Source organism: Macaca nemestrina, chromosome 15, assembly GCF_043159975.1.
Source record: "Macaca nemestrina isolate mMacNem1 chromosome 15, mMacNem.hap1, whole genome shotgun sequence".
In the NCBI taxonomy this organism is placed as follows: domain Eukaryota; kingdom Metazoa; phylum Chordata; class Mammalia; order Primates; family Cercopithecidae; genus Macaca; species Macaca nemestrina.
Window position 1 is genome coordinate 91,233,256 of NC_092139.1, and position 16,432 is coordinate 91,249,687.

The 16,432-nt window shown below is 51.5% G+C and overlaps 1 protein-coding gene and 1 pseudogene across 2 annotated transcripts in view; both read left to right on the forward strand.

Annotated features, from left to right (window-relative positions):
* Nucleotides 1-16,432, forward strand: part of LOC105497385 (aspartate rich 1) — a 92,965-nt gene that overhangs the window by 40,753 nt on the left and 35,780 nt on the right. The gene's annotated exons all lie outside the window — the stretch shown is intronic.
* On the forward strand, nucleotides 408-7,162 carry LOC105497384 (beta-glucuronidase-like; annotated as a pseudogene).

Below are 16,432 nucleotides of genomic sequence, written 5' to 3' on the forward strand. Positions count from 1 at the left end.
ATATTCCGCCCCAGCCTTGCAAGTTAGCTGGGGCCACCATGCCTGGCTAATTAAAATAAAAACAAAAACAAAACTTGGTCTGGCTCGGTGGCTCACGCCTGTAATCCCAGCACTTTGGGAGGCCGAGGTGGGCCAATCGCCTGGGGCCAGGAGTTCACGACCAGCCTGGCCAACGTAGTGAAACCCCAACTCACTAAAAATACAAAAATTAGCCGGGCGTGGTGGCAAACGCCTGTAATCCCAGCTACTTGGGAGGCTGAGGCAGGAGAATTGCTTGAACCAGGGAGGCGGAGGTTGCAGTGAGCCGAGATCAGGCCACTGCACTCTAGCCTGGGCGACCGAGTCAGACTCCGTCTCAAAACAAAAACACAGTTAAGTTTTTTGTTTTGTTTTGTTTTTTAAGATACTGGGTCTGACTACGTTAACCAGTCTGGTCTGGAACTCCTGGCCTGAAGCCATCCTCCCACGTTGACCTCCCACAGCGCTGATTACAGTCATGAGCCACCAGACACTCCTCAGGCCTGAGCGGCAGGCGCTGCCCAGAGCTGGGTCCGGGATCGGGAGGAGGGGACAGTTTGGACATTCTGAGGTCAGCTCTGCGCAGGTAGGAAGGTGCCTTGGTTTTCAAGGTTCAGATAGAGGACAGAATGTGACATCAGGCTGAGGACGCCACTACTGTTCCGCTCCTGACTTGGAAGTGGTCAGCAGAGAAGTGGGATCCAGTGAGGTCTGGTCTGCGTTTGTCTGGTCTACATCCTTTTTCTTTTTCTTCTTCTTTTTTTTTTTTTTTTTTTTTTGAGACGGAGTCTTGCTCTGTCACCCAGGCTGGAGTGCAATGGCACGATCTTGGCTCAGTGCAGCCTCCATCTCCTGGGTTCAAGCGATTCTCCTGCCTCAGCCTCCCGAGTAGCTGGGACTACAGATGCCTGCCACCACACCCACTAATTTTTGTATTTTTAGTGGAGATGGGGTTTCACCATACTGGCCAGGCTGGTCTTCAACTCCTGTCCTTGTGATCTGCGTGCCTCCGCCTCCCGAAGTGCTGGGATTACAGGTGTGAACCACCGTGCCCAGCCTACATCCTCTGTTTCTGACTTTGTGGTATTCAGTACAAGAGAAAGAGAGGAGAGGGCTGGCTGCCAGCGTGGGCCTCACTCACAGTGTCCTAAGCAAAGTTCCCCCATCCCCCTAACCAGCCTTCCTCCCTGTGACAGGCAGTGGGTCATTTGCATCTTAGTCACAGGTCTGAACCTTCTTGCCTCGGGCTGGGATGTGCCCCTGGGTTCTCCCCTGTCTCGGGAGATGCTGGGTCCCATCCGCTCCAACAAGGATCTCCGGGCCCCACTGGCCCAGATGCACAGACCGTCCTGGCAGTGGACCTGTCATCAGCAAGTTATCTGTCTTTTCCGCCAAGAGTCCCCGCCATGTGTCAGGGCTTGTGCTAGGCCTGGGGGCACAGCTGTGCAGCACACTGGTCCCAGATCCCTTTGGGGGCCTAGGAGCTGAGCCCGGCCCTTCTCTTCACAGTCGGGCCCCACCTTGGACATACCGGTTCCCTCCATCTTGATCGACATCAGCCAGGACTGGCGGCTGTGGTGTTTTGTCAGCTGGGTGTGTTATGAACGGGAGGTGACCCTGCTGGAGCGATGGATCGAGGACCTGCGCACAAGAGTGGTGCTGAGGATTGGCAGTGCCCACTTCTATGCCATCGTGGTCAGTGCGGCCAGGAGCAGGTAGGGCGGGTGGGTGGGCACAGCTGCTGAACAGCATGGGACCCTTGGATGCCACCCACAGCCTGTCTCCTGGGGTGTGACGGTGGAGGCCTTACCCTGCCCTGGGGGCTGTGCCCTGTGTAGGGGGATAGGTGGCCTGATCTACCCCATTGGAATGTCATTCTTCCCGTCTGGCTGGCAGGGCCCTGAGCCCCATGCTGCAGGTTATGTGAGGGAGTGCCCGATAGCAGAGCCCCTCCTCATGCCCCGACCTGCCCCCGCCCCATGCATATCTCCTATGTCTGCAGTGGGTGAATGGGGTTGACACGCTAGAGCATGAAAGGGGCTACCTCCCCTTCGAGACCAACATCAGCAGCCTGTTTCCGGTGGGGCCCCTGCCCCGCCTCTGCGTCACTGTCGCCATCAACAGCACGCTCAGCCCCCCACCCTGCCACCAGGGACCATCCGTACATGACCGACACCTCCAAGTGGGTACCATCCTGCCTCCACTGCACGCACCCACCTTCCCACCCCACCCTGTGGTCTTCCTGCCAGGGACAGGGTGGCCTTCGCAGAGAGGAGGCCCTGATCTGGGGAGGCAAGTGAACTGAGGGCAAAAGACCCATGGCAAGGGCCCAGTGAACCACAGTCCTCCCGCCCTAGGTATCCCAAGGGTTACTTTGTCCAGAACACAGACTTTGACTTCTTCAACTATGCGGGACTGCAGCGGTCTGTGCTTCTGTACACGACACCAACTACATACATCGATGACATCATCGTCACCACCCGTGTGGAGCGAGACAGTGATGAGAGCTTCTGGTAGGATCCTCCCTCAGCGGGGCCCCGAGTGGCTCTGTTTGTTCCCTATTTGGAAAGCTCTCCCAGGAAAAAGGTTCTCCCAGCATCTCTAAACCTTCATAGGTTCCCAACCACCTATGAAGCTAAAATCCAGGCTGTCTGAGCGGGCACGGGCTCCTGAGATCACTCATGTGGCTGATCTCACTTGGAGAAGAGGGGTTTGGTCTAACGTCACACAGCTCAGGGTGGCAGTCCTGTCCCTTCTCCACGGTGCTGCTCTCACTCTAGCTCCCCTTGCTACACATCGTGTTCAAGGAACAGGCAGCTTCGGGGGGCCGGGTGCAGTGGCTCACGCCTGTCATCCCAGCTCTTTGTAAGGAGGACTTGGTAGGAGGATCACTTCAGGCCAAGAGTTCAAGACCAGGGTGGGCAACATAGCAAGACCATCAGCACAAAAAATTTAAAAATTCGCCAGGCATAGTGATACGTGCCGGTAGTCCCAGCTACTGAGGCAGGAGAATCAGTTGAGCCTGGGAGGTCAAGGGTGCAGTGAGCTGTGACCGCGTCACTGCACTCTGGTCTGGGCAACAGAGGGAGACCCTGTCTTTTTTATTTTTATTTGTTTTTGAGCTGGAGTCTCACTCTGTAGGAGCCCAGACTGGAGAACACTAGTGCAATCTTGGGCTCACTGCAACCTCCACCTCCCAAGTTCAAGTGATTCTCCTGCCTCAGCTTCCCAAGTAGCTGGGATTACAGGCACCTTCCACCACATCCAGCTAATATTTTTATGTTTTTTAATAGAGATGGGGTTTCACCATGTTGGCCTGGTTGGTCTTGAACTCCTGACCTCAGATGATCCACCCACCTCGGCCTCCCAAAGTGCAAGGATTACAGGTGTGAGCCACTGTGCATGGCTGGGATACCCTTTGTTTAAGAAAAATTTTAAAAAAAGTTTTTTTTTTTAATATATCTTTTTTCTTTTGTGAGAGGAGGCCTTGCACTGTCGCCCAGGTTGGATGGCAGTGGTGTGATGATTGACAGCTGTTGTGGGGCCACAGTTGTAAGTTTCAAAGAATTTAGGCTGGGTGTGGTGGCTAATGCCTGTCATCCCAGCACTTTGGGAGGCCAAGGTGGGTGGATCACTTGAGCTCAAAGTTCAAGACCAGCCTGGGCAACATAGTAAGACCCTGTCTCAAAAAGAATAAATAATTAAAATAAAAAAGAATTTAAATGAGAATCACACAGCAAAGATGATGCAGCAGAGAGCAATTTATTGTAAAGGGAAAAGTATTTTGCAAGTTAAGTGAAGAATAGCCCGGGCACAGAGGCTCATGCCTGTAATCCCAGCATTTTGGGAGGCCGAGGCGGGTGGATCACTTGCGCTCAGGAGTTCAAACCAGCCTGGACGGCATTAGCTGGGTGTGGTGGCGTGTGCCTGTAATCCCAGCTACTAGGGAGGCTGAGATGGGAGAACTGCTTGAACCCGGGAGGTGGAGGTTGCAGTGAGCTGAGATTGCAACACTCAATTATATAATCCCAGGTACTCGGGAGTCTGAGACAGCCTGGATGACAGAGCGAGACCCCATCTCAAAAAACATAGTGAAGTGCAAAATACACGGTTCACCCTGAAAGAGAGAATTCAGGGCAGGCTGCTTGTAAGGATGAGAGAGCGCTGGGTATTAGTGGGAAAACTCCCTTTCTAGGAGGCTTCCATGATGAATTCCTAAGGAGCTGGGAAGAGGTGTTACTCTAAGCACGTTCTGGGTCATCCTCTGGGTGCACATGGCTGTAGCTGTACATGCTTGTTCACACATCACACGTCTCAGTGCCGTGGTTGGCACGTCTGAAGGACACGGTTGCTTCCTTGACTACCTACTCTGCCTCAAGATCATAGCTCACTGCAGGTGTGAACCATCGTGCCCAGCCTACATCCTCTGTTTCTGACTTTGTGGCTCAAGCAGTCCTGGCTCAAGCAGTCCTCGCACTTCAGCCTCCCAAGTACCTGGGGCTGCTGGGATTGCAGGCAAGCACCACCATGCCCAGCTAATTTTTGTTATTTTTAGGGAAGATGTGGTTTCCCTATGTTACCCAGGCTGTCTTGAACTACTGGACTCAAGTGATCCTCCCACCTCAGCCTCCCCTGTGTTGGTGTGTTGGGATTACAGGTGTGACCACTGTGCCTGGCCAAAAAAAAGATTTTTTTTTTTTTTTTTTGGAGACAAAATCTTGGTCTTGTCACCCAGGATGGAGTGGTGCAATGGCACGATCTTGGCTCACTGCAACCTCCACCTCCGAGGTGCAAGCTTTTCTCCTGCCTCAGCCTCCCAAGTAGCTGGGATTACAGGCATGTGCCACCACGCCCGGCTAATTTTTGTATTTTTAATAGAGATAGGGTTTCACCGTGATGACCAGGCTGGTCTTGAACTCCTGACCTCAGGTGATCCACCCCTCTCGGCCTCCCAAAGTACTGGGATTATAGGCATGAGCTACCACACCCGGCCCAAAAAAAGTTTTTTTAAATTAAAAAAAACGCGCCAGGCGCAGTGGCTCATGCCTGTAATCCCAGCACCTTGGGAGGCTGAGATAGGTGGATCATGTAGGATCAGGAGTTCGAGACCAGCCTGGCCAACATGGCAAAACCTGTCTCTACTAAAAATACAAAAATTCACCAGGCATGGTTGTGCATGTCTATAATCCCAGGTACTCAGGAGGCTGAGGCAGGAGAATCAACTGAACTCCAAAGGTAGAGGTTGCAGTGAGCCGAGATCACGGCACTACAGTCCAGCCTGGGTGACAGAGCGAGACTCTGTCTCAAAAAAAAAAAAAAAAAAGCAACAGAAGCAAATGGCTGCCTGGGAGTGGCCGCTGTGGGGCATTCCCATTTGTGTGACCCAGGTCGTGTCCCTCCCTAAGTCCTGGTCTCTCTTGCCTCCTCCAGGGCTGGTGAATTACCAGATCTCCATCAAGTGCAGTGACCAGTTCGAGTTGGAAGTGCGTCTTTTGGATGCAGAAAACATTTGGATGCAGAAGTCGTGGCCAACGGGGCTGGGACCCAGGGCCAGCTGAAGGTGCCAGGTGCCAGCCTCTGGTGGCCAGACCTGATGCACGAACACTCCGCCTACCTGTACTCATGGGAGGTAATGGTGGTTCGGGACTTGTTTAAGGGAGGTCTTTTGCCCCCTCTGGCAGCCCTGGCTTCAGCAGGAGCCCAGGACAGGTGAACGGGCAGGCGCGGTCCTCTGAGCTCTCTGATGTTTCCCACCTTTGGTGGGGGGCCCAAAGGTTTTTTTTTGGGTTTTTTTTTGTTTTTTTTTGAGATGGTCTCTGTCACCTAGGTTGTAGTGCGCTGGCCTGATCACAGCTCACTGCAGCCTTGAGCTCCCAGGCAGCAGCAGTCTTCCTACTTTGGCTTCCTGAGTTGCTGGGACTATAGGCACATGCTACCATGCCTGGCTAATTAAAACAATTTTATCTGTAGACCAGGCATGGTGGCTCACATCTGTAATCCCAGCCCTTTGGGAGGCTGAAGCGGGCAGATCACTTGAGGCCAGGAGCTCAAGACCCGCCTGGCCAACATGGTGAAACACTGTCTCTACTAAAATACGCAGATTTGCTGGGCATCTGTAATCCCAGCTACTCGGGAGGCTGAGGTGGGAGAATTGCTTGCACCTGGGAGGCAGAGGCTGCGGTGAGTTGAGATCACGCCACTGCACTTCATCCTGGGCGACAGAGTGAGATTGTCTCAGAACAAAATCTTTTTTATAGAGTTGGGGTCTCATTCTGTTGCCCAGGCTGGTCTTGAACTCCTGGTCTCAAGTGATCCTCCTGCCTTAGCCTCCCAAAGCGTGGGGATTCCAGGCATGAGCCACCTCGTCTGGTCAAGGAGAAGGCCCAATTTTGAAGGGCAGGTCCCAAGGTCAGCCAGGAAAGGGCAGAGCCTCTGATTGCTGCTTCTCTGCTTGCAGGCCCCGAGGCGGCTGCTGGGGTGCACTGGGGGTCTTCCTGCTGCAGGCCAGGCCAGGCCAGATGGGGCTCAGGCTGTCGGGGTGCTCACACCTGGCGCTTTGGCTGTCGTAGGTGTGGCTGACTGCACAGACATCACTGGGGCCTTTTTCTGACTTCTACACACTCCCTGTGGCGATCCGCACTGTGGCTGTCACCGAGAGCCAGTTCCTCATCAATGGGAAACCTTTCTATTTCCACAGTGTCAACAAGCATGAGGATGCAGGCGTGCATTGGGGCTCCTGGGTCCTCGTGGGGGCTGCTGCTGGTCACCTTCCATTTTCGCCTTCCCTGTGTCCCATAGCTGAGGGCAGCCCAGGGCAATGAGGCAAATGGCTCCAAACCACCCCGCTGCGGAGCTGGTGCTTGGGCTGGAGAGGGGGCTCATAGGGTGGCTCTCCAGAGTCCTGCCATTGGAGGAAGTGCAGCTTTGACAGGGACAGGGATCACTAGGCTCTGCTGTCCTCTAGATCCGAGGGAAGGACTTCGACTGTCTGCTGCTGGTGAAGGACTTCAACCTGCTTCGCTGGCTTGGCACCAACACCTTCTGCACCAGCCACTGTCCCTATGCAGAGATGCTGCAGATGTGTGACTGATACGGAATTGTGGTTATTGATGAGTGTCCCGCTGTGGGCCTGGTGCTGCCATGAGTCCCTGCTGTGCATCTGCTCCTCCTGGCCAGCCCATGGGCCACACCGTGCCTCCGTCCCTTCCCTCCTGGCCCCCAGCAGCTCTTCAACAACGTGTCTGTACATCACTACATGTGGGTGATGGAAAAACTGGTGCACAGAGACAAGAATCACCCTGCCGTGGTGATGTGGTCTGGCCAGGAGCCTGCATCCTACCTAGAATCTGCTGGCTACTACATCAAGTGAGTGCCCCTGGCATGCCCTGGGCTGGATCAGGAAGGAGACCCTGGCAGGTGGCAGATGGGTGGACGTGTGCTATCCGAGATCAGCGTCCCATCCCAATCCAATGGGAGGGCCGTCCATACCCGGACAGTTCAGGGAACCGGATATCTACTTACCCAAATTGTGGTTTTATTTTTCTCTGTTTTTGCGACGGAGTTTTGCTGTGTCGCCCAGGCTGGAGTGCAGTGGTGAGATCTTGGCTCACTACACCCTTGGCCTCTTGGGTTCAAGTGATTCTTCTGCCTCAGCCTCCTGAGTAGCTGGGATTACAGGCACGCATGAGTGTATGCACTTGGCCTGTTTTGTTTTTGAAACGGGGTCTCACTCGGTTGCCCAGGCTGGAGTACAGTGGCATGATCTTGGTTCACTGCAGCCTCGACTTCCCAGGCTCAGGTGACCTTTCTACCTCAGCCTCCCAAGTAGCTGGGATTATAGATGTGTGCCACCACCACACTCAGCTAACTTTTGCTTTTTTTTTTTTTTTTTAAAGGAAGTCTTGCTGTGTTCCCCAGGCTGGAGTGCAGTGGCGTGATCTCAGCTCACTGCAACCTTAACCTCCCAGGTTCAAGCGATTTTCCTGCCTCAGCCTCCCAAGTAGCTGGGATTACAGATGCATGCCACCACACCTGGCTAATTTCTAGTAGAGGTGGGGTTTCACCATGTTGGCCAGGATGGTCCCCATCTCTTGACCTTGTGATGTGCCCACCTCGATCTTCCAAAGTGCTGGGATTACAGGTGTGAGCTACCGTGGCCAGCCAACTTGCATTTTTTTAAGTAAAGACAGGGTTTCACCATGTTGGCCAGGCTGGTCTTAGAGTCCTGACCTCAGGTGCCTGCCTCGGCCTCCCAGAGTGCTGGGATTATAGGCTAACCAACTGTGCCCAGCTAATTTTTATATTTTCGGTAGAGACGGAATTTCACCATGTTGGCCAAGCTGGCCTCGAACTCCTGGCCTTCAGTGATCCGCCTGCCTCAGCCTCCCGAAGTGCTGGGATTATAGGTGTGAGCTGCAATGCCCACCCCCTTTTCTTCCTTACAATCATGCAGTTCTCATTCAGCGTTCAGAGGTGGAGTTTTTTGCGGTAGAGGCAACAGAGGTTGTAGAAATGCTCCTTGAGGCAGATGCCACAATTTCATGGAGTGCTTTAAGCTGAGCCAAGTCTGCAGCAGGCGGAAGGCTCTGAGATGTCATCCCAGCCTGAGCAACGGACAGTTCAGGGCCCAGGGGCACAGGAGTGTGCTTAGCAGGACTGGGTGGACAGGCCCTTTGTTGGGAAGGTGAAGAGTACAGCCTTCCAGGAGCGGGTGCCTGAGGCTTCTGGACAGGCTTCTTTGGGAGGTGGCCTGAGGAGATGTCTGTTTTCAGGGGCAGGAATTGGAGGGGGCGCCCAGGCTGGAGAGGTTCAGCCAGGCTGTCACAAGGCTTTGAAGCTTCCCATATGAAAGCCTGGCTGTTGGAGAGCGTGGGTTTGGAACTTGAGGCTAGGGGGTTCTGTTCATTCCGGTGCCAGGCACAGCCTTCGGATGGGCAGAGCAATGATTGGGGGAGGTTGTAAAAGAAAAGAAATGAAGTGAGGAACGAGAAGAGGAAAACAGGCTTCAGCAACAGTCTAGGCCGAGCGCAGTGGCTCACGCCTGCAATCCCAGCACTTTGGGAGGCCGAGGTAGGTGGATCACATGAGCTCAGGGTTCGAGACCAGCCTGGTCGACAGATAGTGAAACCCTGTCTCTACTATACAAAAACTAGCTGGGCGTGGTGGCAGATGCCTGTAATCCCAGCTACTTGGGAGGCTGAGGCGGGAGAATCTTGAACCTGGGAGATGGAAGTTGCAGTGAGTCAAGATCGCACCCTTGCACTTCAGCCTTGGCAACAAGAGTGAAACGCCATCTCAAAAACAACAAAAAACAGGCCAGGTGTGGTGGTTCACATTTGTAATCCCAGCCCTTTGGAAGGCCAAAGCAGGAGGATTGCTTGAACCCAGGAGTTTCAGACCACCCTGGGCAATATAGCAAGACCCTATTTTTACAAAAAATTAAAAATTAGCTGGACATAGTGGCATGTCCCTGTAGTCCCAGCTACTGAGGAGGCTTAGGCAGGAGGATCTCTTGAGCCCAGGAGATCGAGGCGGCAGTGAGCTATGATCGAGAATGAGACCTTGTCTCTAAAAACAAAAAACAGTAAGAGAACAGGACCATCACTCACAGCACCTCTGCCTCTGCCCTCTCTACTTGAATGAGGAGCAGGGCGTCTGCTCAGAGCAGCCCTTGAATGAGCCCCAGCTATTTCTGGGGTCCTCAGATGAAACCTCCCATGGCCAAGTCATACCCAACACGGGCCTCCTCCCCTGTTCTGGCCCCCGCTCGGAGATGCTGAATGACAGAGGCTCGGGCTTTGGGTGTTCCTGGCAAAGCCTCACCCCCGAGGCCCCACAGCTCAGACCCAGTCCTTGGTTCACACGGCCCCACATCCGGCCTCTTTTTCTCTTAAGACTGATTTCTCCTGGAAGATCACTGGATCCCTCATTCAGGTGGAGTGCTGCAGGACAACACTTTTTCCAGGGGTGACCCAGGCCTGCAGGGTCCCAGTGTCACAGGCAGACCTTGCCTGAGCCTCCACCTGAGCCCCTGCTCCTCCTCTCCGTCAGGGAGGTGGAGGTTGCAGTGAGGTGAGTTCACGCCACTGCCCTCCAGCCTGGGCAACAGAACGAGACTTTGTATCAAACAAAAAAAAAAAGCCAGGGGCGCAGGCCCTGGAGGAAGATCAGGGCATGGACGAAGCTGCCTCAGTGCCACTTTCCTGCCCGGCACTCAGATGCCTTTCCACAGGGCCCATGAGGCCTCCAGGGAAAGCCATGTTCATAGCCGAGACCAAGGGGTTTGCCCTCAACCAGCTGTCACTGCAGGAGCTGCAGACCATTGGGCAGGCCACCCCCTTCCCCATGCCATCTCCTAGGAGGTGAGTCCAGGGCCTGGGGCCCTGGCCCACCCCTTCCTCTCTTCAGCCTCCTGTTCTCAGGCAACATGAGCTGTGTGTGGAACTACAGGCACAGCGTGGAGTAGTATGGTGACCTGGATGGCACTGGACACTCCAGCATCGACTGGCAGATCAGGTGCAGGCATTACTGCATACACAGCAGGCCTAAGTCCTCCCACGCCTGCCCCCAAAAAAATGGGCGCGAGAGGAGGTTGCTGCGTGTTTCCTGTCCTAGCCTGGCTCCCTCATTGCTGGGCTTTTTGGGGCTGGCCTATGGGGATGGTCAGGGACTGGAGAGGCAGAGCGGGGTCGCCTGTAATCCCAGCACTTTGGAAGGGCAAGGTGCGAGGATGCTTGAGACCAGGAGTTTGAGAAGAGTCTGGGCAACCGAAGGAGACCCTGTCTCTACCCAATTAATAAATAACTAGCACAGCGTGGTGGCCCATGCACATCATCTCAGCTGCTTGTAAGGCTGAGGTGAGAGGATCACTTGCGCCTAGGAATGGAGTCTGCAGTGAGCTATGATCACACCACTGTATTCCAGCCTGGACAACAGACTGAGACCCTGTCTCTAAAAAAATAAAATTTAAAACTTAAACTGGAAGCATAGAAAACTGGGTAAGGGCAGTGAGAGTCATAGATGGGAAGGGAAGAGGGGCCTCCCATCACAGCCTCTGCCCTGTCCAGGCCCCATCCCCTTCAAACAGGGTATCACAGTGACCTCCTAGGCCAGGAGTGGTGGCTCACGCCTGTAATCCTAGCACTTTGGGAGGCTGAGGTGGGTGGATGACCTGAGGCCAGGAGTTCGAGACCAGCCTGGCCAACGTGGTGAAACCCCATCTCAAACTCCGTCTCAAAAAAAATAAAACCAGTGTGTGGTGGCACACACCTGTAATCCCAGCTACTCAGGAGGCTGAGGCAGGAGAATCGTTTGAACCCAGGAAGCGGAGGTTGCAGTGAGCCAAGATTACCCCACTACACTCCAGCCTGGGCGACAGGGAGACTCCCTCTCAAAAAACAAACAAATTAGCCGGGCATGGTGGCAGGAGCCTGTAATCCCAGCAACTTGGGAGGCTGAGGCAGGAGAATCGCTTGAACTCAGAGGTCGGAAGTTGCAATGAGCTAAGATGGAGTCACTGCACTCCAGCAATCCTGAGGAGACTTAAAAACTAAACATAGTATGGTCTGCTGGATGAGATCTTGGGACAGGAAAAGGACATTAGGGGAAATAGTAAAGAATAGTAAAGATGAACCTTAGTTGATGATAATGTATAATAATGTATCGGTATTGGTTTATTGGGGCCGGGGATGGTGGCTCACATCCTAGTACTTTGGGAGGCTAAAGTGGGAAGATCCTGAGGTCAGGAGTGTGAGACTAGCCTGGGCAACATAGTGAGACTACATCTCTCTAAGATTTTTTTTTTTTCTTTTGGTTAGTCAGCATGGTGGTATGCACTTACAGTCCAAGCTGCTAGGGAGGTTGAGGAGGGAGAATTGCTTGAGCCCAGGAGTTTGAGGCTGCAGTGAGCTGTGACTGTGCCACTGTGCTCCAGCCTGGTCAACAGGGCAAGACCCCATCTCTCCAAAAATTTTTTCGTTAAAAATTTTTTTTTTGAGACGGAGTTTTGCTCTTCTTGGCCAGGCTGGAGTGCAGTGGTAAGATCTCAGCTCACTGCAGCCTCTGCCTCCTGGTTTCAAGCGATTCTTCTGCATTAGCCTCCCGAGTAGCTAGGATTACAGGCGCGTGCCACCATGTCTGGCTAATTTTGTATTTTTAATAGAGACGACGTTTCTCCATGTTGGTCAGGCTGGTCTCTAACTCCCGACCTCAGGTCATCTGCCCGCCTTGGCCTCCCAAAGTGCTGGGATTATAGGTGTGAGCCACCGCGCCCGGCCTTAAATTTTTTTTTAAACTGAAACAAGGTTTCACTGTATTTCCCAGGCTAGTCTTGAATTCCAAGACTCAAGTAATCCTCCCACTTTGGCTTCCCAAAGTGCTGGGATCATAGGTGTGAGGTACCATGCCCAGCCAGGTTTTTACCTGTAGCAATTTACCATACTAATTTAAGATGTTCATAAGAAGGAAGCCAGGTACAAGGGTATGTGTGAACTCTGCTGTCTTGGCAATTTGTCTGTAATTCTAAAACTGTTTTAAAAAGTGTACTCAACTTCTCAATGTGCTGCTAAAGAAAAAATAATTAAGAAATTAAAAGTGTTTTATTTTTAAAATCTTTTGTATTTATTTTTTTGAGACAGGGTCTTGCTCTGTCACCCAGGCTGGAATGCAGCAGTGTGATCTTGGCTCACTGCAACCTCTGCCTCCCAGGTTCAAGCAATTCTTCCAACTCAGCCTACCGAGCAGCTAGGATTACAGGCATGCACCACTGCGCCCGGCTGATTTTTGTATTTTTAGTAGAGATGGGGTTTCACTGTGTTGGCCAGGCTGGTCTTGAACTCTTGGCTTCAAGCAGTTCACCCACCTTGGCCTCCCAACGTGCTGGGACTACAAGCGTAAGCCACCGCGGCCAGACTATTTTTTAAATACTTTTTAGAACCCAAGTCTTGTTATGCTGCTCAGGCTAGATTCTAACTCCTGAGCTCAAGCAATTCTCCTGCCCCAACCTCCTGAGCAGCTGAGACTACAGCACGTGCCACCACACCCAGCCAAAAAGTTTATGTTTTTTTTAAAAAGAGAGGGCTTAGGACTTCCTGGAGCACAGACTTCATATAGCAGCCGAGTCCACAATTGTGCTCCCTTCCCTCTGGATCTTTCTTCCTGAGTGCCTGTGAAAAGCAAGCTTTGGCCCTGCCTGTGTGGCTCCAGCCCGCCGGTGATTGTCATTTCCTGACGGCCAGTCCTGCGGGCTCTGGGCTTGCTTAGCCAACCCCACAAATGCAGAAGCCAAGCTTTTACTAATCTATCTATCTATCTAGATGTATGTCTGTATATAGCTTTTTTGTTTGTTTGAGACGGAGTCTAGTTTTGTCACCCAGGCTGGAGTGCAGTGGCACAATCTTGGCTCACTGTAACCTCCGCCTCCCGGGTTCAAGCAATTCTGCCTCAGCCTCCCGATTTGCTGGAACTACAGGCATGCACCACCACGCCTGGCTAATTTTTGTATTTTTAGTAGAGACAGAGTTTCATCGTGTTGGCCAGGCTGGTCTCAAACTCCTGACCTCAGGTGATCTGCCTGCCTCGGCCTCCCAAAGTGCGGGGATTACAGGCGTGAGCCACTGTGCCTGGCCAGAAGACAACCTTTTATAAATCTACGCAGATGTGTGTCCCTATATGTTTATCTATGTCTGGATCTGTGTATCCTACTGGTTCTGCTTCTCTGGTTTGCACCCTAACACAACTAGTTTTTTTTTTTGAGTTGGAGTTTTGCTCTGTCACCCAGGCTGGAGTGCAGTGGTGCAATCTCTGCTCATTGCAACCTCCACCTCCTGGGCACAACTAGTATTTTGTAATCTGTTAGGAATTCATATGTTTTTCAAAAGATCAAACTAAATATTTAAATACATTTCAAATACAAACTTTTAAAATCATATTATGAAGCATTCAGTAAGATCCTACATAATTAGGCCAGGGACAGTGGTTTATGCCTATAATCCCAGCACTTTGGGAAGCCAAGGTGGGTAGATTGCTTGAGCTCAGTAGTTTGAGACCAGCCTAGGCAACATAGCAAGACCCTGTCTCCACAAAAAATAGAAAAATTAGCTGGGCATGGTGGTGCGTGCCTGTAGCCCCAGCTGCTCGGTAGGCTGAGGTGGGAGGATCACTTGAGCTCAGGAATTTGAGGCTGCAGGGAAGCATGATTGAGCCATTGCACTCCAGCCTGGGTGACAGAGTGAGACCCTGTCCCACCCCCCCCTCCACAAAAAGTATTTAAAAATAGGCCAGGTGCAGTGGCTCATGCCTATAATCCCAGTACTTTGGGAGGGTAGAGCAGGTGGATCAGTTGAGGCCAGGAGTTCGGTACCAACCTGGTCAACATGGTGAAACCCCATTTCTACTAAAATTGCAAAAGTTCACCTGGTGTGGTGGTGCATGCCTGTAATCGCAGCTACTCAAGGCTGAGGCAGGACAATCTCTTGAACCCGGGAGGGGGAGGTTGCAGTGAGCTGAGATGCAGCCACTGCCTTCCAGCCAGGGTGAAGGAGCGAGACTGCCTCAAAAAATAAATAAATAAATAGCTAAACAATGGGTTCAAATGGACATAAAGATGGAAATAACAGACACTGGGAACTCCACATGTGGGGAGGGAAGGAGGGAAAAGGGTTGAAAAACTACTTATTGGGTACTATGGTCAGTGTTTGGGTGATGGGTTCACTAGAAGCCCAAACCTTAGCATTTTACAGTGTACTCATGGAACACACCCGCACATGTGCCCCATGAATCTAAAGTTTAATAAAAATAAAAATAATAAACAGTGCAGTAGACAATTATAGATGTTTAATCATAAAACACTTAAGATAAAATAGCACTGAATAATTTTTTTTTTTTTTTTTTTTTTTTTGAGGCAGAGTCTTATTCTGTCACCCAGGCTGGAGTGCAGTGGTGAGATCTCAGTTGACTGCAACCTCCGTCTACCAGACTCAAGCAATTCTCATGCCTCAGCCTCCCCAGTAACTGGGATTACAGGCGCACACCCTCCGCCTCCTGGGTTCAAGCGATTCTCTTGCCTCAGCCTCTGGAGTAGCTGGGATTACAGGCACCCGCCACCATGCCCGGCTAATTTTTGTATGTTTAGTGGAGACAGGATTTCTTCGTGTTGGCCAGGCTGGTCTTGAATTCCTGACCTCAGGTGATCCAGCAGCCTCAGCCTCCCAAAGTGCTGGGATTACAAGTGTGAGTCACCATGCCTGGCCAAATAATTTTCTTTAAGTCCTTCATCTTTAAATAATCCCATTTTATTTTGATAACTTTGAGATTATCTGACAGAATTCTTGGGGGAAAGGTTAGGACTGTAATCTTTTTATTGACAGCAAGCAGTGTGTTTTGCTCCAAAAAAATCGTTCTGCTTTCTTTTGATCTTTCAGTTTCATAATGTATGAGTTGGGATTTTTTTTTTTTTTTTTTTTGAGACAGGGTTGCCCAGGCTAGAGTGCAGGTGTGATCGTGGCTCACTGCAACCTCCTCCACCTGGGTTCAAGTGATCCTCGTGGCTCAGCCTCCTGAGTAGCTGGGATTACAGGTGCACACCAACACGCCCAGCAAATTTTTGTATTTTTAGTAGAGATGGGATTTCACCATGTTTGCTGGGCTGGTCTCGAACTGCTGACCTCAAGTGATCCACCTGTCTTGGCCTCTCAAAGTGCTGGGATTACAGGTGTGAGCCATCATGCCTGACCTAGATACAGATTTTAATCAATTCCCCAAATCAGTTTTGATTCTGTCATGCTCATTATCTGCTTCTTCAAAAAGTCTTTGAACCAGTGTTAAGAATATTATTTTTGCATCAGTAGCTGGGCATGGTAGCTCATGTCTGTAATCCCAGTCCTTTGTGAGGCTGAGGCAGGTGGATCACCTGAGGTCAGGAGTTCGTAATCAGCCTGGCCAACATGGCGAAAACCCGTCTCTACTAAAAATACAAAAATTGACTGAGTGTGGTGGCGGGCGCATCACTTCAGCTACTCAGGGAAGCTGAGAATCGCTTGAACCCGGGAGGCAGAGGTTGCAGTGAGTCGAGTTTGTGCCACTGCACTCCTGCCTGGGTGACAGAGGGAGACTCCACTTCATCTCAAAAAAAAAATAATATTTTTGCATCAGATGCTTTGCTTTGTTGGTGTTATCTTCTGACTCTTGGAGATAGTAAAGTATAGAAGTGTGACATAATAATAATAATTGTTGTTATTATTATTATATTATTATTATATAATATAATAAAATGTTCCTGGGTAGCTAACGGAAGAAAGAGGAAGCAAGTTAGACAGGTTAAGCTTTTCTGAATATTAGTTTGGAAGGTGTTGGCCCACCTGAGTTCAAGTAATTCTCCCACTTCAGCCTTCCGAGTAACTGGAATTACAGTCATACG